Here is a 26,195-nt window from a genome sequence, read left to right as displayed (position 1 = left end):
AGACCAGAGGTACCTGAACATGATGCCAGCCCTGGAGGCAGCAGGATCGAAGCAAACATCTTCCTATACCCAGGAGAGAGGCACGAAGAAAGGGAAAATTCTACTAAAAAGAACTCCTGAAAGGATGCAAGAGAATTGGGCAGCAAAACAGTAACTTCAGGCTTGGATGACACAAGTAATGGCCTGATTACTTCACAATACGAAGGGACATTAAGGTGGACCTTCAGAGTCTCTTTCTGATTTCTGCTGATTCTTGCAGCCTCAGACATCAGCTTTTAAAGCATGAAAGTGTAAGAGCCATCACCAGCCAAATCTCTGTTTCTCTACACATATTCCACATCCTACCCCTAAGCTACTTCTTCAACATCCTGAAGAAAGGTGGGAGGAAAGCTGCCTCATGCTAGCCTGTGATCCACGAGGGCAGAGAAACATGAGGTGTTTGGCATTTACTTCCATGACTAAGTGCTATTCGCTGCTCCACACCCCATGCCCCCAAAACACATTCCTTGCTTGGTGGCTTTGTAGCTCATGACAAGTGACACCATAACACATCCATGCTGGGACGCCAGACCTGAGGACACGTGGAGCTCAAGCAACTTCTCCATCTGCACCATGGAGGGAGCAGGAGGGAGTGAGTGGGATAAGCAGCATCCTCACCCCCATGGTGATGAGAGGGAAAGGAAAAAAGGAAAAGTGAGCTTACACAAGGCTGGTGGCTTTCTGGTTGGGAGTAGCACGTGTCTGCTGAGCATCACACCAAGTGCCCTGTGCACAAAGCCCACTTTAGGCTGCATCCTGCAGCAGACCCTGCCAAACCCACTCCCAAATTCACCTGGAGGCACCCATCAGGCTGGTAGCACCCTGGTAAAGCGTGCAGGCAGCACAAGCATGCAACAGGAAAGAGGCATGAGGCAGGGAGAGCTGCAGTGGTGGAGGCAGTTGGACCACAACCAAGCCCCTTTCCAGAAGTAGCTATCAAGTCTCTGCAGAAGTAGTGGAATGGAGCCACTTTTCATCCTACCTCTCAAGGAAATCGTTGCTGCTGTTCTGCAGACACAATTATGTCTCCAGAGCCTTTTAACTGCAGCTCTTTAGGGCTGAGTGGGTTGATAGAAATCTATTCACAGAGCTGACATCACTTGGCTGGGTAGGGCCACTGCCACCGAGTCTAAGGCTGGGGAAGGATCACAAAATAAGACTGGTGATGGGAGACATCTTAGACAATGCTCTCCCCTGGAGGATCCTCCTGTACTCCCTTGACAGTATACAACAAAGGCCAAGCCAATTTTTCATTTTATTCTTCTAAACTTCCTTTTAAACAAAATAATAATAATAGATGGGGCTGCCTGCTTTCCTTTGGTCTTGTGCTCGCTTTCTAGAGGGGACCACCACTCAGAGGAGGATGGCTGCACATGCATGTCAGCCACAGCAGGGCAACACAGAGCGACATAAGGCCATCTCATCCCCAACACCCGCATCCTCCAGGTAGCCCTAAGCAATTCCTAAGCAATGCTAGGATCTGAGCACTGAGCAAATGAGAGCACAAGAACACGGCTTGGCCATCAGCCTCTTGGACACTGTGCCAAATCTGTGTCCGGAGGAGAGGGATGCAGGAAGCTCTTACTGTGGGACCCTTGAACTGCATCGCAGAGCCTTTTCTGAGCTTGGCAGAGCTTTATTACATCTGCCATCTGCTTGTTTGCTTTGCCATCCTCTGCTCCTCCTGGCTACACTCAAAGACTCCTACCTGTTCTCCAAAATCTTTGCTGGGTCTCAGTAAACAAACCGCAGGCAGGGAGGAGAACAGGGAGGAGGAAGGCAGGGGAGGGGGGGAGAGAATAAAAATTTAATTAAAGACACTTTTGCTTCAGGGCCTCTGAAAATTACAAATTCATAAATCTCTTGGTAAATGCCCTGAGTTGTTGCTATGCCAGGCTGCCTACCAGTCCCATCAGGAGGGCCATAAAACGCAAGCACATAGCTCGGTGGCTCCCTCCCTCCATCTCCACTCCAACACTGGCCAACCTTGAGCAGCCTATCAAGGCCCTGACAAGTGTTTTTGCAACCAGGAGCTATCAATCTGCAGCTCCATTAGCGGCACAGTGCAGGGAGCTGCTTGGTCTGGTTGAAGCTGTGACACAATGAAAGGTGGGATGTGGGGGAGAAGCCATGGCAAGATGGGACCAGAATATCCCTAGGACATACTGCTGGAAACAGTGAGTTCTTCAAAAGCATATTTTCCAATGAGAATGGCTAAAAACCAACACAAACCAAGAGGTGGATCCAGAGGGACTTCTGAGAGCGCTACAGAGATAATCCGTCTTCTGATAATCCCCCAGTGAATCAGCCCACTGTTTTGTTCTGTACCCAAGAGAAATCTTCACCAGGGGATGCACGCATGCCATCCAGCCCCAATGTTCTTCTCATGATGACAAAGATAGAGAGCATCTTCCACCAAACAGCGGCAAGAACAGCCTGTTTCACCACACACATCACTCGGCATTCAGTGAGGAACAGACTGAACGTCCGGCACATGGGGGTGTTGCACAGCTCTGCTATATTTAACAGAGCTCTCAGTACAGTCTCTGGCAGTGCTATGAACCAACATGTCTTTGCCAGTAGCCTACCATAGGAAGGCTTGGAAAAGGGGAATCTGGGGTATTTTTTACCCTTTATTCTCAATCGGTCACAACTTAAGGTGGGAGTAAAGCCTGTTCTCAGTAGCATGGTCAAATCTTGGCCCTTCTCTGCTGACGAGCAGGCATTTGGTAAAGTGGTAATGAAATCTTGCTGGCTTTCCTCTAAAGTGGGCATCAGTGGCTGAGAATAGAAAGTTTCTTGCAAGGAGATTGGTACATAATGAATTCATTTGCTGAGCTGTATCCCTGGCTAAATAGCAACCAGAAAAATAAAGAGAAGCTTTCAGAATCACTCAAGCCACTGTGGGCTACACTTTGAACCGTATATCAGCTATTGACCCATCTAGTAACACCTATTTTCCAAGAGATTGAGTCAAGTGGGATAGACCAGTGCTGGTTATAACAGGAAGCCAGGGCAGATAAAGTAAAAAGTCATCCACCAGAAAGGAGAAGACAGAACTGTTCTGAAGAAGCATCACCCACACCAACTTTTGCCATTTCTAGAGCCAAGCTGAACACCCAAATCTTTCTAGGAAATCACAAGAATTTCACATTCCTCCTTTTAAGCAACTACTGTGCTTCTGATTCAGGTCATGAGCAGAAGCGTAAGAGCTGAAACCTGAGGCAGGAGTATCTGTAAAGGGAAAGCCTTGGGAGGCAGCCAGTTCTCCAGACCTTCCCAGCCAAATCCTCCAAAGCACGGTTTGAAACACCCAGGCGAAATATAGACTACTCGAATCAAGCCTACAAAGAAAGGATGTCAACAGTCCACTCCAAGATATTGTTTTGTGCTTCTAGACCATCTGCTGAAGGATGAAACCCCACTATGCAGAGGAGGGAGCACAACAGATGCCATCTCTACCCGTGGGTACCTGAGCACTGGAGGGGTGCAAGTGGGCATTAAAGCTGGTTTCCCCACAGCTCTGCACTCCTCATCCTGCTGGATCAGGAACCCACAGGAGCAAAACGGGAGGTAGGTCCAAGTCAGGCTCTTTTCATAAACAGATTTTCCTGACTTTATTAAGCTCTCTCTTCCAAGGCTGCCTTCCAAATCGGAGATGCAAAGCTTGGAAAGCTGCGGAGTATGGAGAGTAGAAATCGAGCATTCCTGAGAAAAAGCAGCAGCTCACCATGCAAATGACTGCACTAACAGGAGCATCAGTGAAAGGAACAAACAGATCAGAGCAGGATCAGGGCAATGTAAGTAGTGTGCATCTCTTCTATTCTACAAAGGCATCCTGACATCATCCATGTCTATGGACTATTTGTGCACCCATGTGCCAACGTAAGTATTTACAGTATCCAAATATTTATCCACTTATGTATCTAAGCAGTGTCTCATTTTATTTATAAAGTTAATGACATTTGTCTCTATTTTAAGACAATGGTGCTTCTGTTTTCCTCAAAATTCCCAAAGTAGGGCAGTTCCCAGGGGTATGGCTCCTTCCTTCCCTATCTGCATTTCAAGGAGGATGGCATGGAGGCGGTGAAATGGGATGGAGATAGAATGTGTGCCCACAATGGCTGGGGTGGGCAGGCAGGCAGAAGGATGCATCCCTGCATGCATAGGGATGCATGTGACAGCAGGCATGCAGGCAGGGTTCAAGCTTAGAAGTGTAGAATATGCTGCCAAAGGATATTTCTTTTTCAGTGTAAGCCAGGGTGGCAGCTGACCCAGCTTTCTCCTTCTACCTGCCTAGTCGAATCTGCCTCTTTCCATGGCACTTTGCATGCAGGAATGCACAAACCTGGTAATGCTCTGCTTTTACTCACTCTCAGATAACTTTGCTGAGGATGGCCATGCCTGGTACCTCTCAAGATTGAGCCCCTGTTTTAATTACAGGCATTAAAACACCACATATCGTCACTCCTTAAGTGGGCATAAAGGGCAAAACCTTAAACAGCAACAGAGACTGACTCTTCCACCAGCACAAGCAATGAGCATCCTCACCCCACAGACAACAGAGGTCATGCTCAGTTCCACATTCCCCATACTGCTTGACTTGTGGCATTGCCTTCTGCTTTATCCTCCCCGTTTTTTCCCCTTGAAGAGTGAAAATGCAAACAAGAGCTTATAAATTATCAATTCTTGATTGATTTTGCTGAGAAAAGCACATAAAACAATCACACAACAGGAGAGAATAGTTTAGCATTTCAAGCGGGGAACGGTGATGCTGCTGAGAAAGCTCTATGTAGGCAGAGCACCCCTGAGCCAAGTAAGATCGCCCCACTCCAGCTACTTCTTCTTGCCCTTTGAAAACACAAGCAAAACCATACCCTTTTCTAGCAGCTGCCTTAAAACACAGAAACCTTTATTTCCATTAGCAGGACAGTCCCCTTCCAACAGAGTTATCTGATAGTACACAAACATGAATGCAGCTCCGTGCACACAGGCTTCCACAGAGAAGATCCTGTGGTGTGATAGTCCAGGGCTGACCCACAACCTGGGAGCTTACCTGCAGCAGAGCAAGACTTCTGCATAAAAGACTACAAGTTCCATCCCAAAAGCTGCAGCACAAGCTAAGAAAGGCTGTCAAGAGCAGGTCTGTTGAATCAGTCTGCATCAACAACTTGCTGATGATGGTTCACGCAACTGCGGTCTTCCCCTTCATGCTTAGCTGCATACTAGCAGAGAGTTGGGAGCTCTTTTCCACCTGTAGGCTCCTTCAGAAAATGTTCTGCCAAGTGTTCACAGCTCTAGAGTTTCTTCAGCAACACATGCAAACTCTGTTTTCGATGTGGGAAATTATAGTCTTTCCCCAAAAATGAGTGATAGCAGCACCCCACCGTCTACTAAAAGGCTGCACATGTCACAGTTCAACCATTTTATCAAGACTACAAATGACACCGTACAGTGTTCTTTAGCCATACACACAGCTTTTAACTTCTGCTTATGGAATTAACACAATATTGTAGCTAAAATGCCTCCCAGGGTAGCTAATGAAACCACCCAGGGATAACCTGCTAGGTCAGTGGCAGGAGAGAGCAAAACAAACCACCCCAAATCCCTCAAAAAGCTGATATCTAGGGACTGAGGCTCTCCAGTGCCAGCATCTCTCTATCGTGGCAGACTTCAGAAAGTTACCCTTGTCTGGAAGCAACGATTTAAAAGAGGTGAAGAACAGGAGGCCAACACACCAAATGCTTTACTCTCTGACATAACTAGAGGAGCCCCACAAGAGCTCGAGGATCCTGTTGCACCTTCTGCTCATAAACTACCACCTTTCTCAAGTCCCTCATAAGTACCTTGCTGACTTCAGAGCACAGCAGACCACTGGCTGAAACCCAGCACCAGACTAGATGCTAAATGAGCAATGCACAAAGCTATTACTTGCGTCTTCAGCCAGCACCAGATATCGGTTACAGCAGCAACAGCAGTGGGTTTTGATATGTTCTGGAGTTTTTTAGATACATTCATTTGTTACCATCCCTTCTGTTCTGTAACCTTTGGCCACAAGAGCCCACAGTGCTAAATAGACAAACAAGTCCAGTACCTGGATTAAGGTATATATATATATATCATATATATCTATCAGGAATAGGGGAATATTTTTGGGTTGGCAGTGAAAGCATTTGTGCACGTGTCTATCAGCACTGGATTTCAAACCATCTGGGTTATTGCTTGGGTTTAATTGTGAAGAAAAGAGCATTTTCCATGCTGTCTAAACCTGGCTTACTTCTCCCTCTGCCTATTACACAGAGTGGTTTCATTTTTGACCACACAGCAGAAAAAAAATAATTATTTAGAAATAAATAAGATGCTGAAAGAGGTGGCGATTCATGGATGGGAAATCATATTCCTTCACTGCCGCAGTTATGATCTGATTAAGATCCAATCCTATCATATCCTTCATGTGCTAAGTCATCTTTACAGAGCTGAAGTTGCCTGAGGGTGAGGGATGGAGGGAGGAGGTGTGCAGAAGGCTCTGATACAACACGGTACAGAAAGGATTGTGCATTTACCCTCTGGCCACCTTACAAAATGAGAAATTTCCTTGGGCACCAAAACACCTCTTCTGGGAATTTTGGCAGCAATGTCTTTTTAAAACTACAGTTTCATCCCTCCGAGATAATTTATGTGCATATCTGGATCCTCTGCAGGAGCTGGAAATCCAGCCATCCTTTTCACTCTGTATTTCCCCTCTCTCCCCCAGACTTGCCACCTTCCTTGCAAATCTGCCTTTCAATTCTCTCTCTTACTCCGGTTTCCAAGCTGCGTAGGAAACCACAAAATGTGCCAGCACTGCTCCACCAAGCCCTATTCCGGCTGTTTCTGGCTAAATTTTGACGATATAGTCAGAGTATTTGATATCTTTTCCCTTTTTTTCCCTTAATCGCCCACTGCCTGCATTTGCTTCGACAGAAACTTCAGCCATGGACTCCCATGGATGTGGGCTCCCAGGAAGACTCCATCCCTTCCTCATCTCACTCCAGCACGACAGGAATATCATCACACAAGTTCAAGAAATAGCCAAAATGGACTGTTAATCTGTTCCTGCAATTCAGGAGCTGGGATATTTGACCAGAGGGAAACTCCTGGCTGGTTTGCAGACTTGATTGCGTGTTCAAGCTAACGCAGCAGAGCACAGCTGTAATTTGTCATATGCCACCAAGAACACAGCAGGCACAGCCAAAACGAATGTTTTTTAGAGGGAGTGAGATAGCAGAAAACAAGCTCAGGCCCAAGTGACTTCATGGGCAAAGATTGCTGGCTGCAGCTTGCCCCAGCCTGTGCACGGCACCTTGGTAATCTTGGAGGGCTGTGCTTAATGCCGTGTATAGGAGAATAGCATATTCTGTGTGTGCAGCTCAACCTCCTTTAGCAGAGTCATTTGGTTCCAGCTGATCCGAAGACCAATTCAAACATCACGACCGTAGCATACACAAGGGGAACACAGGGCAGGGCTGCACAAGGCTATCACAGCAAAGGCTGCAGCCAGGGAACAGCATCAGCTCCAAAAAACTCCAAGAACTGCTTGTGTTGCCTGTCACCACAGAAATAAATCACCGCCTGTGCCTCTTTCCACACACCATCTTTCTTACTTTCTTCCACTTGTTAGTTCAAACTCAGCCAAATTCATTAGTTTAGGTCACATTTATGGATGACACACGCTGTACAGCCACGAAACAATACTTTGGGTGCAAAATATTCTTGCTGTTTCCATTGCAGCTGAGGTCACAAGAAAAACAAATTCACTAGGACTTAGCTGGTGGATACTACAGCTTTGTTTCCAACCACAACACATTCCTCAAAAACAAGGGCCAAGGAAGTGCTGTTGTTCTTTAAACGTTACATTTCTCAGGGGCACGCATTGGGTTATTGAGTGTAGGGAAGGAAGGGGAACGATTTCGTTCCTGTTTGGGGGATTCATTTGGCTGCATTTCTTTTCTCATCAGAAGTTATGTTTTCACTTATATTTTATTAAAGCACCCAGAGGCCTTTGGGAATGGATGCCCAGGAATAAAAAAAGAAAATGATATTAAAACGAAATTAGAAAACACCAGCAGCAGGATCAGGATTGCTGCCTTCTGCATATGCGTTTTGTCTAGAATCAAGGCAAGGCTCAGCCTGATCACCCCCACTCACTCTGACACCATTGCCATCACCAAACTGGTGCACCCAACTCACCCAGTGCCACTCTCCTTTGAGATGGGGAAGTTCTGTTATCCCCATACCTCTCAGACCTGCCCCATGGCATCAGTCTGAGCAGTGAGATAGGATAAGCCACGATGCCTGGCAGTATCTTGTGCCCTTGCACAAGATCAAAAATTGTCCTATGACTTAGGATGAAGCAGTGAGGAAAATCCTCTCCTGCTGCTGAATGCAGCTGAACACAGCTCCCTCCTCCTGCCCCCTTGGTAAATTACTGGGATATTGTCACTAATTATCAGGCTCAACAAGTGAAATGGTGCAATTTGCTGCAGACATGCTGGAGAACTGATGCGGAAAGCAGCGCTTGGTGCAAGGAGGCTTGGGGAGAGTGGAGGAGCCTTTGAGGCAGGGTGCTGTGGGGCAGCCCCACAAGTGCCAGGTCCTGGCACAGCAGGGGGTCCCACAGGTGGTGATGTTGTGTTTGCATTTCAGAGTGTTTGCCTTGTGTTTTTTTGCCTGATGTTTACTTCAAGCATCGCACTCTGAGGGCTTATAAAGAGGATTAAGTGGTGAGGAGGTCTCACAGAGTTAGGAGGAATTAATCAAGCGGCAATCAGAAAGGAAATTAATCTGAAGAGTTAATTAATCAGCCAAGGCAGGGAGACTGCAGCCAGTCATCCCTATCACACCTTCCAGCTTGCTATTTCATGCACTGGCACGGCAGCAGGGAAGGGAAAAGGCAGTCCAGGGATGAGAAGGCAGGCCAAGGATGCCCAGCCACCCATCCACACTTTCTAAGGAAAAAGTGGAAGCCCAGTAAGGCGAGGAGGTTTCCATACCCCATCTCAGCATGCAGGGACTTCAGTGAGGACATCTCCACCCCATGGGATGAGCACTTGTCATCTGCCCGCCTCAGCCCTGCTCAAAAGCTTCCAAAGGCTGAGGCATCCATTTCAGAGACTCTTCCATGCTCCTCTCATGTCTTTCCTTTGGAAATGGGATCTATATATGCACAGTTTTTTGTTTGCTTAATCAATTCTATACACTCCACATTCTCCTTCCAGCATCCTAAATAGTCTTCTTACTTCTCCATTGTTCAGCTGTTCTGAATATGCACCACTGGGGATCACTTCCCCTTCACTCTGGCCTAGCTGCATTTTATACATTTAGCTTTTCTTTTTCTCAATCTTTTCTTATAACACATTCCCTGCAGAACCTCAATCATTTTAGTGGCTCTTCTCTGAATTTCTTCCAAAAGGCATCAGGCAAAATATTTTGCTCTTGTACCTTCCAGATTGCATTTTCACTAATGCCTGTTTCCCTTGGGATGAGACATACCTTGTGCAGGCTACCTGACTGGGGATGTTCAGCCTTCATCACACCCTGAAGCACTCAGAGGAAGACAACTCTCCAGTTCACAGGGACTGCAATGCGATGCATCTTTGAACTTACAAACCTGGTCCAGTTTGCAAAGACATCCGAAATCTCATTAAGTTCACCATTATTATTATGATTATTAGAGTCTTTTTATGCACAGAGTAGACATTTTAATTGCCTCGATGCAGAGAGCAGCTTCTATTGTGTTTTTTATAGACCATAAGCAAAGGTTCATCTCTACGTGCTGCCTACAACCTGCCTTCAGAGAGGTGCAGCCAGTTGGAAGCGGAGCCCAGGGTGCAAGGGGTTATCCAGCAGCCCTAAATCAACGCCTTCAAAGCCACTTCCTCAGAGGCCAACTGTGCTCATCCCTTCTCATGGTCTCCTAGTGATCACTGAGGTGCTTATAGGGGCTGCTGCCTTCTGTGAGGTGAGCTCAAACCTCACAGCACAGCCCAAACCCAAGACAGCGCAGCTCAGGCAGATTGTGCTATCCCAGAAAACAACAGCATCATCCCCCAGCATCCTCAGGTACATGTCATGGCGATTAAGGGAACAGCACAGAAAGCTCCCAGACCACCCAAGGCTCCCACATCACCATTACCTTGTCTCTTTTTCCTTTTGATACATAAAGGTTATTTGCACATCCTCTAGAAAGAAAATAACCTTGAAACAAAAGGGGGAAAAGGCAAAAAACTGCTGTTATTGCTTAAACAAAAGCTAAGCTCTGCAGAATCCAGACAGAATGGTGAGCTCCTCCAGAAAAAATACATATTTATGGATATTCTAACCCAGAGAAGCAGCTCCTCATGGATGTTTTTGTACAGGGAAAACCATGCTCTTCTCCTAGCCCCCTATGCTGCCTGTCAGTAAACTTCAGGACCCATTTCATTAGAACTCCCTTCTCCTGTGACTGGTGATTATAAAAAATTGATTTTAATGATTTATAGCCTGCCCAGCACCACAGTGCTCTGACCACCAAGAGGCATCCAAAATGCTAGTTCTGATCTGGAAATCTCTCCATTCAGAGCCAAGGACTCGGGTACCTCAGCAATCGATGAGTCTCGGTGTGGTACCCCAAGAGCAGAGATAAAAGAGGTGCTGCTGCTCTTCTCCACACTAATAATGCCACAAAGAAGGCACTTTAACAAACAGCAGCTCCTTCTTTTGATATCTCCTTCCCCTCCCGCCTCCAACAGAGACTAAGGCATGAAGATCTAGTCCCTGGGGCGGTTGCCGCTGTGTACTGACTTTAAGGGGTGCAGTGCGTTTTACTGTTGCTTTTCAGGGGGTAGGTCAAAGGAAAAGGAATTAATCCCTTGCACAGCATCTGAAACCACTGCAGGAGGACCCCCACAACATCCCCAGGTCACACAGAGCAGGAGATGTACTGGTAAAACACTCCACAATAAACTGAAAGAATAAACACTGTGCACGTACACAAAAATACATAAGCGTGGATATAAATACGAGCAGATAAACACATACCCCCTCAAAAGATGCTATCAAGTGCATTACTACCCAAATCCCTGCAGAGCAGTAGACCATCTCCAAGGTCATATTAGCGTGGAAATAATGTAATCCCATTACGCAGACTCCTTCTCCCTCTCTTAGTTTCTATGTTGATGTTTGCGCTCTTAATTTCAAACACCAGCCGCGTATCTCATGGCCCAGCCCGGGAGTGATTTGCTCAAGTGGTAGTAAACACATGGCTTAATTCACTCCTTCTTCAGGAGAGGAAAAAGCAGCTTTTCCTGCATGAAATCCACACGTCCAGCAGCGCGATGATCGACACAGGGTGTGCTGAAAGCTGCCAGAAGTAACTTGTGCTCAGCGAACAACCGGAGCACGCAGGGTGGGAAGCAGAAAATCTGGGCATGCTGCTCTTGTCGGGAGAAAAACATCCACATTGGCAGCACCTAATTCAGCTGCCAACAATGCCCCGCACAAGCCTCTCCAGAGCTGGGGATGCAGCTTAATGCTTTGTGCTAATTTGTGCTATTTGCTCATGCTCCAGATGAGGGATGGGGTCATTAGGAGGAGAGCTGGACAGAGTGGTTAATACTGGGGGGGAGCAGGGAGGAAGGGTGAAGGAGCCAGCAAGGAAAGCTCCCGAGAAAGAGGATGGAGAATAGCGCAGGCAGGGACCACCATGGCCACTCTGTCCTATGGCCAGCAGTCCTGGTCCACACAAGACCTTTACCAGTTTCTCCAGGTTGGTTGTCCTTTGGAGTAGAGAAATCTTGAGATTGGGCCCTCAGTGTTGGAGCATGTAATATGTCCTAGAAATCTGTCTCCGCTTCTCCTGTCCAAGCCTTAAATCCACCACCACCACCACCCCCCTCCCCGGCTGTACATCAGCTTTCTCTATTTTCCCAAAGCTCTTCTACCCCCTTCACAAATCTTCCTGAAGTTCAGGCCACTGCTACTTGTCTATTCACCTCCTGAAACATCTCCAAACTCCCTTTTTTCCCCTTCACTGCCTGCAGAAGGCAGTGATAATGTAACCTCCTTCACACCTCATCTCTTCTCTAGCTGACATTATAACAAAAAAGTTTAGTAACAATCTCCAACAAAAAGCACAGTGAAAGAGCGTGGGAAGCACTTCTCATTGGCAGATGCCAGAGAGATCTGCCAGGAATATGCATCTCAAAAGACTCTGAGCATACACTTAGACTTCTCCCAAAACCACTTTGGCAATTGCGGCAAGCCCGTGCCACAAAGGTGGTCAACAAGCACTCCCACTCTTCAAGATGATGTTCAGGATAGCATTTCAGGATGGTTTTCTCCTCAGCATGTTTCATCTTTGGGTCTCCCAGCCTTTAACCAAGTCTGATGGATGTCCCCGATGCTCACTCTGCGGTCAGTGGCGAGAGATACAGATCCAAAATGCTTCTGCATCTGCCTAATGAGGAACTTACCCCTCCTGGACAGCTGTGGAGGGAGTCTGCAGTGATTAGTCTCATTAAGCCTCTGAGAAAGCTACTTCAGCATCAAACTGATGAACTATCCAAGGCAGACTTGTTAGCAGAGGATAAACGAAAATCCAGGCTTGGTATTTTAACAGTCTGCAAGTCATTTCTGCTTGGATGGCCCTTAACCCTTGCATGCTCTGGATGTCTCATTTGGCTGCTGGTCACAGCAGGAAGCAACTCATCTCAGTGCCCAAGCCCATCTCTGTCCCAGTCTGCTCATCAGGACCATACAAACTTACCCACTCTGAGTCACTGTGAGCAAAGCTCTCTAATGAAACATTTTATTAAGTACCATACCCTGCTCCCGTGATACATATACCTCAGCACTCACTAGACTTTAAACCCAGGACTGGTCAAGCACGGTAGAAGAATTTCACCAGGATTTGTCTCTTAATTCCCCTTGCTACTTTTTAAACGGCTATGCTTAGAAAAACACTGGCACAGTTGTCCTCAGCTGGTAGCCACTAACAGAGTTATCTACCAGCTGCTTTTCCAGCAAGGCTCAGCTGATCTGGTAAGAGAAGACCTTCCCCTAAAGAAAGTACCACTGGTAGGGCTTGAAGATGCTGTCACAACTGATAAAGGCTGGAGGAGAGGTGCATCAGCCGGTCTTCACTCCTCCTGAAGTGCACACACAGTGTCTCCCTCCCTCCCAGCCCACGTTTCCTGTGTCTGCAGCAGAAGAGGCACAACCACAGCGAAAGCCTGATCTTTGCATTTGTGATACACCCCAGAAACAGGGATAAAGTACCTCAAGCAAGCGCATTTATTTATCTATCCTCTAGGAGCCAAAATTTACTAGGAACATTTCCCTCAGCCTACGATTTCTAGGAGATCACATCTTGATATCCTGAAGGCTTTCTTTAGTACCACAAAGTGTTTGACCCTCTGTGCCTCAGCATCCGCATCATAAGGCACCAACTCATGCAATGCTGCCCACAGTGCTCCTCCTTACCCAAAACACCTATTATTATTAATAGTGTACACACCTATTTCCAGGCTCTGGACTGATGATTTTAAACTCAAATCTTCAGTCCTGTAGTAAGTAAATCAGGAAGGTACTGAGACGATTTGGTTGAACCTGATCTGAGAGTGATGGAGACATGAGGTCAATAATGGCAAGCTGCCACATAGTTTTCCCTGCTCTGCACTAGCATAGGACAGCCTTTGGCTCCAAAGACAAGGGTTTGTGCATTCTGCTTTAGTTTTATTGCTTGATCAGGACACTTGTATGTACCTTCTCAACAATTTAAATTGACAGAGCTGTGCTGGATTCAGTATCAACCAAACCTCTTTATCGTGACAACATCCTTCAGTAGAAATTCTCAAGGACAGCAACACGTACAGCGGAGCCACATCCATGGGTAACGCATCTCCCATAGCTACTGTGCTCACTAGGCCAATAAAAGAAATCACAATTCAACTACTAACATTCTATCTCCCACACCGCTAACCAAATTGGGAAACACTTGCTGCTCTGTCATCCCGCCAGCCTCCTCCTGCCTTCCCCATTCACACCCTAGAAAAGATGCAAGCGCTGCCTCCCCTCCTTCGCCACTGCTCAAGGCACACCAGCACTTAGGAAATCGTCAGTGCAAATTCCAGCCAAGATTTACCCATAAAGTCTGTCCAACAGCAAATCTCCCTCCTAGGCTCCGCAGCTCAGTGCAGACAAACAGGCACATACCACCAGCTACTACCAACTTCATAAAGCATCTTCCTACCTTTATCTCCCTGAAATACCTCCACATATGCCCATGCTCCAGTGTGCACAAAGCACTGAGTGGAGTTTCCTCCTTCCCTACCTGCTTTGGTAATGGTGACATGAAGCATTAGGCTGTCAAATAAGCACCTGGCTGCAGCATTGCCTCTCCGTCATCCTTCCTCATCCTCATTCCTTATCTTCCAACAGCAAACTGCACAACGCCTTTGCATGTCATAAAGCACCATGCTATCCAAAGCACACCGTAGACAGTGATAGGGCAAGGGCCATAAAGTTTTCAGAAGGCTCATGTGCCACAGAAGATAGCTCAAAGGTCCTGAAGCAAGTGGGGCTTTGTATGTACTTGGCAGCTTTCACTGACATCTGAAAGTAAAACACTTGGAAATGCCTCCGGGGAAAAGCTCTCAAGCGCTGGGTTCAGGATTGAAGGTTCTCCACTAAGAATGGAGGATGTTAAAGGACCTGGAATTTGCACAAAAGCTTGATGGCTTCGAGAACTACATATGGGTGAAAAAATAAAGTCCAAGGGTAAAGTCTGATGGAGGGAAAATATGTAGATTTTTAGTAAAAGATTTCGATTTAGTAAAAGACTCAATCAACTGAATTCAACAAATTCTCTTTTTTTCTGAATTCAAATTTTTCTGAATTCAACAAAAACTTTTTTAACAAAAAAAGCAGAACCTCATTCTTTTTTGGCAGATTAATAAAAAGCCTTCCCATACAGGTGGTCTCAAAACCACTGGCTCAAACCCTGCCAAAGCTCTGGCAGGAACAAAAACAAACCAAGTGCTACGCCCTTTGTGGAAGCGTCCCTAAACCCAGTGCAGATTTTAGCTTCTCTGTTGGGATGCACTCAAGAGGAAACAACTCTTTTTGGTGTGACCTGATCACAGCACGTTCAGCAGCACTTAAATCAATGCCTTTACCTATACAGATCAGGGGGTAGGAAGGTGCCCTGCTTTACCCTTGCAACTTCAGTTTTAATATGCCAGGGTGGAATACATGTGCTTTGCTGATGAGGGGGTTTGGCACATGCTGACATCCTATTAACTCCGGTATGATGTTAATAGACAGTTACAGCCAAGAAGCATTACTTGAAATCCTTAAGCAGAGAGAATAAGCCCAAATCACTCCTAAATACACCAGTAGCATAATAAATGTAGATAGAAGAGAAATGTAGTGAAGATCAAATGCTTTGTTATTAAGAACTAAATGACAATATTAAAAAAGGGGAGAAAAACCTAAAATCCAGCTGCCCTGCAGCATCAGAGTGGAAGGGGATTTCTGCAGACACCAAGAGGTAAAATCAGGCTGTATCTAATTTCAATTTCTATCACAACACTTTACATCAAGGGAGATTGAAAGCAAACAGGAGATAGAAGAAATAATACTCTTTAAATTAAAGAAAAATAATCATAACAAAAAGAGAGAAAGAAAATTAAATAATGGTCAAAACAGCTAAACTAAGCCTTACTGAAAAATTCAGCAATATTTCCTCTCTTGGTCCCATGCACCAAGGGGACAGACCTGCAGCAGTCTATAGCAGCACTCAGCAGCCCAAAAGGCATGAAGTCTCATTACCAGATGTTGCTACCAATTTAATTCCAGGCTGAGAAACTTGTCAAGGTGGTAAATGTTCTGTAAATCTGTCAAGATATTTCACATTATACACACATATATGCACACATCTTGTATTTGTTCTCCTGGCTGATGTGAAGGAGAAATTAATAAGCCTAACTTTAAATTTATAGTAAAAAAATCAAAGAAATACTAAGAAAAAAAACTATTTAAGAGCCTAAATGAGAGGATGAAGCAATTGGCCTATGAAAACAAATCACACTGAACTACCTTCAATGCCTTATTTTCCCCTGATTGAATTACAAAATTAGTCAACGACGACTGTAATATATTTGGGCTTAGTAAAATATTTGATAGTGTCTCAGAAAAAACTTCCTTGAAGAATTAATTCCAACTGGCTTGGATATGAGCACTGCCATACAACAGTATTAATAATAACAGTAAATTTGATTTATGTGGCTCTTCCCTGCTAGTGCTGGCCTGGGTGGCACAAGCCTGGCAAAGTTTGAACCCAGAGAGGCTCACCATGTTAAGGCTGGGTTTATCTAACATCCAGCCTTCTCAGAATCACAGGTTGGAAAAAAGCTTTAAGAACAAGTCCAACCTTTATCGCAGCACTACCAAGTCCGCCACTAAACCATGTCACTAAGGGCATCATCTACACTGTTCCTGAACACTTCCAGGGATTCAGTACTGCTCTGGGCAGCCTGTTCCAAAACCTGACAACCCTTTCAGTGAAGATTTTTTTTCCTAATATCCAGTATAAACCTCCCCTGGTGCAACTTGAGGCCATTTTCTCTTCTTGCCCCATCACTTGCTACTTGGGAAAAGACCAGTCTCCTTGTTGAGTGGCACCAAAGAAGTGGCTTCTGCAGCCACCAAAGTGGGCCATTGTTTCCTCAAAATTATGGAGCTTTTCTTTACTTTTTATAATATCAAACATCTCTCCTTTGTAAAGATTATATCATAGCTTAGTAAGTAGGACAATGCTAATTATTATCCCAGCATCAATCAGAAAAAGGGCACACATTGCTACAAGCACTTTGGATAAAGACATGCTTTGCTTATTCATACAGGCCATGCACCTGCTGACTGTGGGAAACCCCAGCTCTCTTTCCCTCTTCCCAAAGCAGGACTGAAGCTGGAACCCAATGGAAGCAGCGCAGCCCCCCCAGGCCTGACCCAAAAGCATCCCTGTGTGCCAAGAAAGCAGACTCAGGAGCAGCTCCCACAGAGCTCTGCAGCCTGGGAGGAAAAGAGGCAGAGATCAGCCTCCAGGATGGGGATCGGCAGCTCTGCACTGCACAGTGGGCAACACATCTCAGCCCAAGGGCAGCAGCGGCATTACCTGCCTCCCCAAGTGCCGGCTCCACTTAGCGTAATGATTATTAAGCCCTGTCAGCAGATATGAAACCAATGGACGTAGCTCCACAGGCAAGTGCTTCGAAAGCCGCCGAGACGCCTCTGCTCACTGGCTTTCATTATCCATCTGGAAAATTGCGGATGTTACAAGAGCTTTTAAAACATCAAGATGGAATCGTTTTGTCAGCAAAAAAAGGGCCAGTTCTCCCCTGCCCCAACCCCAGGAGCTGTTTTGCACCACAGGCTTCTGCAGCCAGCATTGAGTCAGGACACCAGTGCCATCACACTGCCCATCCCAGAGCAGCACCAGCACCTCAGCCTGTGCTGTGTGAAGCTCTCTATGAAGGAAAACAAAGTTTTTTCCTCTAACACCAATTCACAGCCTTTTGTCTGGCTCTTTACCGCATTAAGATGGAAGAAATTGCTATTTGCTGGGAAGGATGAAACACACCCTGGGACAGAGAGAAGATGGATATGCAGGTTCACTGGCACTAGCTCCTCTTATAGCTGGTTCAGGTGGAATGAGAAGCAAGCCAAAGAGGTTTTTTATCTGAAATCTAAGTAGGCCCATCCCTTTTCTTCGCTATAATCACACGAGTTTTCATCCTGTGCAGTTTTTGAAGCTGCTGTGCTGCTTTGGCTCAAGTGGCATCAAAGGCAGATGTGGCAAAACCACCTCACCAGAGGCAGTGCTTCTCAATGGGGCTCAGATCAAAAATGGCTTTTTCCTTTTCTGCAGGGAAAACCCTCGCTGGTCACAGAATGAGGCCTTTCAACAACATCAGAGGGCAGCCAGTGGAGCCACAAAACCACCCCAACCCAGCACCAGGGTGTGCGTGATGCTGGGCTGCAGCGTAAGGGTCCTGATGAAACAGCCCCTTCCAAAAGAGGCTGATAACTCCTGCAGATGCTGGGCTGAGGAATTAAACCAACTGAAGACCACTGTCCCAAACAGAAACTGGATTATAACCCTGCCCATGAGACACAAAATAAGAAAATCCAAATGTGATTTACTCCTCCTGTGCACAAAATACTACCCAGCCACCTTTGTGTACAGGCATATCTTCTGGTCCATTGATTTTTAATAGCACAGTTGTAGATTGAAATGAGATGCCTGAGCTTCAAACAGGGTTCTGCACTGCTCCTGCCTTCATCAACACACACCACACACTGGTGCTGATGACAGTTTCTCAGGGCTGCCCAGGACACAGGCAGGTTCGTTATTGCACTATAAGAAATAGAAGCTGGAGATGGAACAAGCCCATCAGATCATCAGATGCTCCAGTGCTCTCTACAATTTACTTCCTCAGTGCTTTTGCCAGTCGAGGCTTGAACAGCCCAAGTGACAGCTCCTATCAATTCCCTTGAGAAGTTATTCCACTGCCTCCAAATTTCTAGGCACTCCTTCAAACACATTCAGCCCAAAACAAAGCAGCACAGTTCTCTTTCTTCTTTACATTTGCCTTCACAGCTCCTAAACCCTTCCCTTGCCAATACTGCCATTCACATCACAGTCACCTGTCCCCTGACCAAAAGCAAAGCTCTCCTGCTCCAGGGCTTAACGACAGAGTGCCAGATCTCAGCATCCCTGGCTAAACACAGCAAAAATGAGCAACAATCCTACAGCAAGCCAAGAAGAAGAGGTGATAAACTCACCAGGGACATCATCCCAAAGGACCATTTATCAGCATTAACAATAGCAAAAACCTTTTCCAGAGAATAATTGGACAACTGCAGTACAGACAAACTACAATTAGGTTACTAATTAAAGCCCTTTTCTATTTCCCACACTGCCCTGCACCTTAGTAAAGCCACATCAAAGTTGACACTTAGTTGTCTGGTTGTTAGCTGCCTTCAGAGACACGAGACAGTGCAGAGGACATGAGGTTTGTGGAGATAATGTCTCTTCATCAGGCTAGTTATAGTGGTTGAAAAAATAGCTTATCCTGCTGCTGTAGATACCTGTTCTGGAGATAAACAGAATTACTCTGTCTCTGTGCTGTCATTCCTGCATCTTTCACTAAAGCGAAGCCACATGAAGACAGAAGGACAGGCACCATCAGGCCAAGCAGCAAACACAGGAGACAAGGAATGGGCAGGCAGAAGCATCATTGCCACAGAAAGGAGTCCCCTGAGGATTAGCACCTTCTGCATGGTCCTTGGGGTGACTGAGCCTGGGTGATTTCACAGCTGTGGAAAAGATGTGTTGCAAGCAGTTGGATGGGGAATTGGGGCAACTCAGTTGCTTCTGCATGGTGAGTGGATGAAGTGCATCTTCCTGACCCTGAGAGGCAAGGGAAGCAGCCATGGCTCATTCTCATCTTCTCCCTCCTCAAGGTTGTGCCCACCACATACACAAAGGCAGAAGCAAGATGAGCCTGAAACAGGAATGGCTTCAATAAAATCACTTAAAAACCCCTAAATTTCAAAAACTTTCCTCTACCTCACTTTGAGCTCACATCGCGCTGAATCACAGGTGAGACAAGGGTCACTCGCACAGCTTCAGACACTGCGATGTGACAACCACTTGTGAAAGTCAGCGGTGAGACTCCGGCTAGTGCAGAACTGCTCTGGGCAAATGCCAGTCGTGCCATGGGGCTCTTTTGGGGTGAGTGCTGCATCTGGGGTCCAGCATCCATTGATGACCGGAGCAGCTTTGTGCCCTTGTAAGCAAGGGAGGTCACCATAGGATGAAAGAGCGTGCAGAATGTGATGTGAAGGAGCCTTGGGGCTTCCTGGTCACCTGAAAACTACTGATCTGACTTTTTTTAAACGCTTTTAGTAGCTGCCTAAAATAGACACCTCGGTTTTGTAAAAGCAGCTGGAATAGATCATGGCTGGTCAGCGCACTTTACATTTCCTTTATAAATAATCTCTTCATACATCTCAGATGGAAAATGCTTTATTTCCAAGTCTAAATAAATCCTGACCTTCAGCTAACCATTCCTCCTGCAGGGGCATTTGATGCACGTCTCCAGCCAAGGGCAGCCCCTTGCTCCTTCAGGCAGCAACAGGAGACAGCAGCACCCCATCTTTCAAAGCCTTCACTGGACTAACGCTATCTGGGACCAAAGAACAAGGGGTGTGAGCATTAACTGCTGCAGTGAGCACAGATCTGCCTTCACAGAGAGAGGAGGCATAAGCAAGTACCTTGTCACAGCACCTCTCTATATATGTATATATATGTCAAGTATACAGTGGAGAGGTGGGATCTCTTGCAGGTGTGCCAAGTAGCCCAAGGGTTCTGTAGCAGCTTTCCCTTGCGGCCACAGTTATGGACTGATGGCTTAGCAGAGGGTAAGGCACTTAGCAGCAGTTCTAAGAGCTTTATGCTTTGTCACCTTGAAGGCACTAAATAAATAAATATATAGCACAGCTCGCACTTGAGCAGAGTATAAACAGGCATTTATAGAAGGAAGCCCCAGTGAAACCGCATGCCCTTTCAATGCACTTCCCAGGCAAATAAAATCAAGTAATACCGAGCACAAGCAGTACATCTAGGGGCTTTTCAGGCAAACACAAGGATACCAACAAGAAAAAGCCCCAGTTTCCAACAGCCCCAGAGCTGTTCCTCGGGCTCAGCTCCTCAGCCCTGCTGGGCTCTGTGCATCACACACCCGGGCTCAAAGAAAGCAACAGCAATCTGTTCCGACTTCCAGTTCATTAGTATGGCTCACTATACATCCCTCAGACCCCGTGGTTAGCTGTGGCTTTTAATGTAAGGCTGCTTCTCTCCCGTAGCCATGCCAGGCTGGCTGCTATCACTTCACTCTCTCTTTCTTCCTGCTCCTGTTACATGGCAGGCTCCCAGGAGGATGAAATGAAAGGGCCTTGATCACAGATTTCTCCTCAGCAACTAACCCTTAAGGTGCAGGCTCTCCAAGCTGCAGAGTGTTTGTTCATGCCTATACAACTACAAACAAATAATCAAGGAAAAACAACCAGTCCATGATTATAGTCAGGCTTAGCCAAGGCCAAACACGTGTCAGAATTAAGCCTCATCTGAAAGGTTATGGATCTTGTATATTATTTTTATCCCCCCTTTAAAGCGGCAGCAATAATTGCATATTGAAGAAGGAAAGAAAAAATAAAAGAGAAACAAAAAAAAACCCAAATCAACAAAAGCAAAGAGCCAGGCACCCAAGATATCCTTGCAGGAGCTGGTTCTCTTGAATCAGAACCCTGGAACTGTTCTGCAACTGACTCAGCGGACAGTTACCATCTGTTTATGGAAAAGAATGTTAATAACTCCCAATCATAATCAAATAGGCAACCACTTTAAGTACCTATTAACTAATGCTAAATTACAATGAAAGAGCTCTGCAAGTACTTCTGACATCCACATGCACATCATCAGTGCCAGCATTTTGATCAGGGCTATTAGAACAAATAGCAAGTGCACTGAGAGCGATGCGATTCCTCACACATTACACAAAGCATGGGCAGTATTTATTTACTGTTCTTTCGTTTCTCCCCAACCTCCTTGTTGTTTCTGCCTATACAGAGAGAAAGCGTGAACATGCATGTGCGCAGATGTACACACCACCCACCACAGCAGACCCCCAAAAGCCTGGACCCTGTGTTTTGTGTTTCTGCCCTAGGCTGAGCTTCCATACGGATTTTCTGATGCCTAGAGAGGCATTTCCATCAGTGGGGCATCACCTGAGTTGTCATCCTCTATTTAGACCCACTACTTCCATGATGCCTATAAGGGCATCTCTAAGCCTTTTCCCCATCTCCTCTGGGTGGAATGGGCTAGTGGGTCCAAAAACTGCAGCACAGAAAGGGAAGAACCAGGCAGGTAGAGCTGTGCACACGCACTCACGTGTACAGAAAGGCAGCGCGATCACACGCTTTATTTCGTTAGGAAATCAGATTAAAAAGCAATCGACTTTTCGCCAACTGTAACCAGGTCTGAAGCATTAGCTGGCACTGCCTCCATCCGAGGAAGAAAACCTCATTTGGAGAACTCAAGTAGTTTTTAATCTCAGAGCTTGGAAAATAGTTCATCTCAGCAAAACAAGAAGTGCTCTTGTCTCTGCATTTTCTCTAGCACCTTTCTCCTAATATCCCAGCAAACTCAATTTGTTTGTATTTTGTTTTTAAAGTTGTGCAGGACCAGGAATACATCACACAAATATGCATGAGCACACTTTCCTTATCCCTAGGCACTTGCAGATGTAAGAGAAAACAAGCAAAAGGAGCATCTATTCCAGTCCATCAACTTAAGCATTTACACGGCATCCATCGCTGCGCCATCCGAACATTTCGTAAGTCCCAGGACTTTTCTGTGCTGTTATTCTTTTATGAAATTTCATTTTTGTTAATCCTGGGACCTGTGTGTAGCTTTTTTTGTATTATATTGTGAAACTTGATTTCCTGTCATCTGCTGGGATTAAACTTTGATCAGAAGACAACCCAGAAGGTGAGGTGTAAAACCCTCCACCTCTGGCGCACAGCCAGGAAACGCGGGACACTGAGCCCAGAGCAAGCAATGACTGAGCACAGGATGCCAGGCTCCTTACTCCCATGTGGTTTATCCCACCTACAAAACTCACTCCCCTGGGACACGGCAGTAGACCCAAGGGCCCTGGCTCCCAGTTTCTTGCACTGTAAGATCCTGTTCTTCTTCCCACATGAATACAAGGCTTTAAAAAGCATCTCAGCCTCCCCTCTGGATACATCAACCTTCAGCAAGTGGTTGCAGCCCGTGTTTGCAGCTTCAACATGTCTCAGTTTTTACATTCACTTTTCACTGTGCTTTCCCTCCACTGTCTCCACGTTGCCCATGTAACACCACAAAAAGGCACTTTGTTTGCCAATTCCCTGCTGCACCCACCACCCCAGCTCCAGTGACCCCCTAGATGCTTCAGTCCATCTCTATTCCCCCTAGCTACTGGAGCCAAAATCACCAGGCAGCCAGAAAAGGGATCTGACCTCTGCCATCCCATGCTAATGAATTTCCTCTTCAGAAGGAGCAGGAAAAGGCAAGAGGGATGGCACAGAGCCAGCCTCAGTGAGCTCAGCAGCAGGACACTAAGGAGCCAGGAGCACAGCAGGTCACAACCCCCTTCACAAGGAGCTTTTGTTGATGCCACCGCTCCAGCCCACTGACAGCACACTTGGCAGCACAGGCTTTTCCACCACTTGGCTGTTGGCTGTACCAGTAGCTAGGTCACAACCAGGGCAGTGGTTCTGCCAGGACTCGTGCAGTGCTCCAAGGGTGTGTGTGCTACCAGCTAGAGGAGGACAAATGTGGGCACATCATCCTCTCATAGTTCCGTATCTCTTAGTCTCATAGCTGTCATAGTTTCATATCCCCCAGCATACACATGCCCCAAGACACGGTGACTTTCTTCCCAGCAAAGGCAGCTGGGATACTGGACACTTGGTAGCCCATTAGTCCACTTTTAAGCCTGGTGGGAAACCCAGGAGGCTGGCCAAGGGGGACTTTTCAGCCCAATGTGACATCCAGCCTTCTCAGTCCAAGTTCACCTCTCTCTCTGAGATGAACCATCTGCTAAAGGCTAGGAAACACAGAAAGAAAAAGATGTGCTCAGAGGCTCATGAGGTGCTGTGGGTAACATGTCCAACATGAGCACATAATGTTCTGTGTCTGTGACAAAAACAACAGGAAAAACCTGCTCCTGCAGGCCTGCCAAGATGGGATTTCAACAACAAGTGGCAACATATCAACTGGCGACAAATAGCTCCTGATCAGGGAATCACACACTTCCCCAAAAGACACGAGGGCTTGGGGTTTTTTCCTTAGTAAATGATAACATGCTGGTGCCATTCAGGATGGCTCCTGCCCAAGAATTAACTGATAATGAGGGACCCAGAGGGAAGTGCTGGCTAAAGGCAATTTGGAGGTGGTTGCCAGCTGCACTGTCCCAGACAGGGTGTCAGAATAAGGCAGAACCTATATGTGAGACCCTGGAAAAGCAGCTCAGGACCACTCACTGAAGTGATTTGATGATTTGGACAAGAGCATCACCCCATGAATAGGAAGCCTTCAGGGAGAAGGAAAGGAACAGCATCCCATTGGTGGAGTGAAAGAGGAGGAAAAGACACCCAGCACACACAAAAGAAATGCAAGCTTCAAAGTACCATTGCCAGATTGGGACTATCCTGTCCAAAGGGCAGAAGGATCTGCAGCCTCCAACAGGGAGCAAAGCTTAGGCACTACAAGTAGGCTGCTCCCGGTCATGCCTGTGACACTTGTGACTCATTAAAGAGCTATCTCCCTGGTTTTAAAGATGTATTTCACTTCTGTCAACTCCATTTCTCCAAGCAAGGTCATCATTAAAACTTCCAGAAACTTTGCCGGATTGTGGTTTCATATCAGAATTGGAAGAAATACAGCATGGTGAGGAGGAAAGCAGCCTTTTCTGCCTAAGCACTTTTGCCTCCCAAAAACTGCACACACAAAGGCCCATCACAGCACTCCTCTGGTTTCTAGGAATGAAAAATATCCACTAACACTTATCCAAACACCTCTGAACACATACACACATCTGTTCACCAAGGCTGGTTACTCACGTAAGGCTTATTCCTCTTCCACTAGGGTCAGAAGTTACTTTTCATTTTTACATTTGTATCTCTAAGCACCATCAGCGGCAAATGCCCAAGCACTTCCATAGTGTTCTGACAAATCCCTCCAGAAGGCACATAACATCATCACAATTGTACAGATGGGGAAATTAAAGCAGAGACAGAGGTTAAGACAGCTAATTGCCTGTGGACATTAAGTGAGTCAGTAGAAGAGCTGGGAATTGATCCCAGGAACCGTGTCTTCCATTCCTCTACTCCACCCACCAGTCAACACACCCTACCAGATGGTTCTTATCATTGGACATATGGACTAAATATTGCTAAGATGGTGTAGAAGATTCACTATTTAATTAAGTGTCCTGTCTTCCATCTCCATAGGATGCATAGGGGAAACTCCAGCCAGAATCCCATCTGGACCCACTCAGGAAATGTCTCCCTAAAGCAAACAAAGCCCTAGGCAAGCACAAACGTTCCCAAATCTATCTACCTGCCCTGCAACACAGACCCCAGCAAGGCCATGGAATGGGCTGCAACTCAGAAGCCTTGGAAGAAGCTCATGTTTGTCAAAGGCTGGCTTCAAATAGTGTATGCATGAGATGCCAGTTAGGCTGGTAACTGTTTTGTTATGTGAAGGCTCTTCCTCCAGCCTTCACTGGTCACCACCAACGCTGCCCAACTGGAGATACCAGCAGTCACAAAAAACAGATGGTATACAGGCATTTACTTTCTTCTGGCATTAGCTCTATCACATCACAGCACTGGTGCTGGCAGGACAGAGACCCCAGTTCTGCCTGGGAAACATCAGATGCCTTTTAATTTTCCAATTGCTACACCAAGGATCCCTGAAATAGCTTCTAAGGTGGTTATCCATCATGCAAAAGAGAAAACCTTCCTGCAAAGAGGCAGCGAAACAAACCTTGCACATCACTGAAAGACAGGTCAGCAATTGCTTTCCCAGCATGGACCTTAGAACCTTACAGCAGCATCTCGGTCCCCATTCACAGACAGGGACAGGATGGGTCCACCTGCCTTCCCAACAGAACCTAAGCCAATTTCACATCCTTCTGGGAAAGGATGCTTCAAGTCCACAAAAAATATTTCATCCAAGAACGTGCTCTCCTGAGTACAACTCCCTCTAGAAATGGCTGGAGGAAGCAGGCTCAAAACTATTCTGGGCAACCTGTAGATGCAGTTATGTACTGATAAGTAGAACACATGCATACTTTTGCCCAGCAGAAGCATATACAGGTGAGAACCACCAGCCTATATATCTCCATTTCTCTCTCAACAAACAGAAGAGGGCTGGACAACATTCTCTTTAGAAGGCTTTGCACCAATACTGACAATGTAGGAATAAAACCACAACACCTTTCCACGTGTGCTATAAGAGCCGG

The 26,195-nt window shown here is 46.3% G+C and overlaps 1 protein-coding gene across 4 annotated transcripts in view; it reads right to left on the bottom strand.

Moving 5' to 3' along the window:
• Positions 1–26,195, bottom strand: part of NTRK3 (neurotrophic receptor tyrosine kinase 3) — a 205,736-nt gene that overhangs the window by 107,617 nt on the left and 71,924 nt on the right. The gene's annotated exons all lie outside the window — the stretch shown is intronic.

Source organism: Psittacula echo, assembly GCF_963264785.1.
Source record: "Psittacula echo genome assembly, chromosome: 10".
Lineage (NCBI taxonomy): Eukaryota > Metazoa > Chordata > Aves > Psittaciformes > Psittacidae > Psittacula > Psittacula echo.
This window is presented reverse-complemented; position numbering and strand designations above follow the sequence as displayed.